The following is a 1,112-nucleotide window of genomic DNA, read 5'->3' on the forward strand; positions in this document are numbered from 1 at the left end:
CTATTGGTCTATTGATAATCTCCCTTATGTATGCTGGGAGGCAATTGAACAGTCTTGGGCCCCTGACACTTACTGCGTTGTCTCTTATCGTGTTAGTGGCACCTCTGCTTTGCAATGTTGACAAATTTTCCCGCACACTTTAGATCTTAATGGATAAGTCTTGGCAGTAAGATACTGAATCCATTGAATAGTGGTAAACTGATTTTTTTAGCATGATTTAACGGGGTTTAAGATTTTACATTATTTTAAACAAAAAATTGCTAAATGACCTTCAGACATGAATTTCATTCTGTTATCGTGGAACTAAGAGACGAAAATCACTAATAAAATCACTAATAAATCATTAACAAATCTTGCTCCTATAACTTGTCAATACAAACAGTAATACATTCACTAAATTCAACGATAATTCTGTTAACAATATTCACTGTATTATGAAAAGCTTTGAAATTCGCGAGGAGCCTGAACGATCGTGGGGGCTGCAGGAGAACGGCGTCTTCACGGGGATGATGGGTCAGCTCCAGCGGGAGGAGACAGACTTCAGTACCATAGCTGGTCCCTCACCGGAGCGTTTGAAGGTCGTGGAGTACCTCAGGGGGTATCCTTCTGATCTGATGTCGCTGACGTCTCTTAAACCATCTCTCCTGCCACAACACCTGTCGTTAATAAGACCTTTTCAAGGTACTGAAGATAAGATAAACTGTCATTATGTTAACTCACATCTTTTAAATAATTTCTTGGGGAACTTATAAGGAAGAATCAGAATGGAATTTTTAATTTCTTTAGCGATTATGGGGCTTCAGCTCAGTTGTCAGCTAGAGTGATCACTGTTACACAGGAGAGCTGTGGTTGGCGATGCTGGTGAGTGTGGTGGTGTGGAGCGTGATCCTGTGGCTGCTCCAGAAAGCGTGGATAAGGTCAGGCGATGGGCAGGAGGTCAGCCTCGCTACCGCCCTCTTGTATGGCTTGGCATTACTCCTGGGAAAGCCACCAGCAACAACTCTCTTCTTGAGTAATTCAGGAAGAGTAAGTCTCACATCTCAACTCATAATGATGCCTTTGCATCATTATGAATTTTTAAGGTGTCATTTATACTGAGTTCGAGGATTGTA

This window comes from Cherax quadricarinatus, chromosome 50, assembly GCF_038502225.1.
Source record: "Cherax quadricarinatus isolate ZL_2023a chromosome 50, ASM3850222v1, whole genome shotgun sequence".
Taxonomy (NCBI): domain Eukaryota; kingdom Metazoa; phylum Arthropoda; class Malacostraca; order Decapoda; family Parastacidae; genus Cherax; species Cherax quadricarinatus.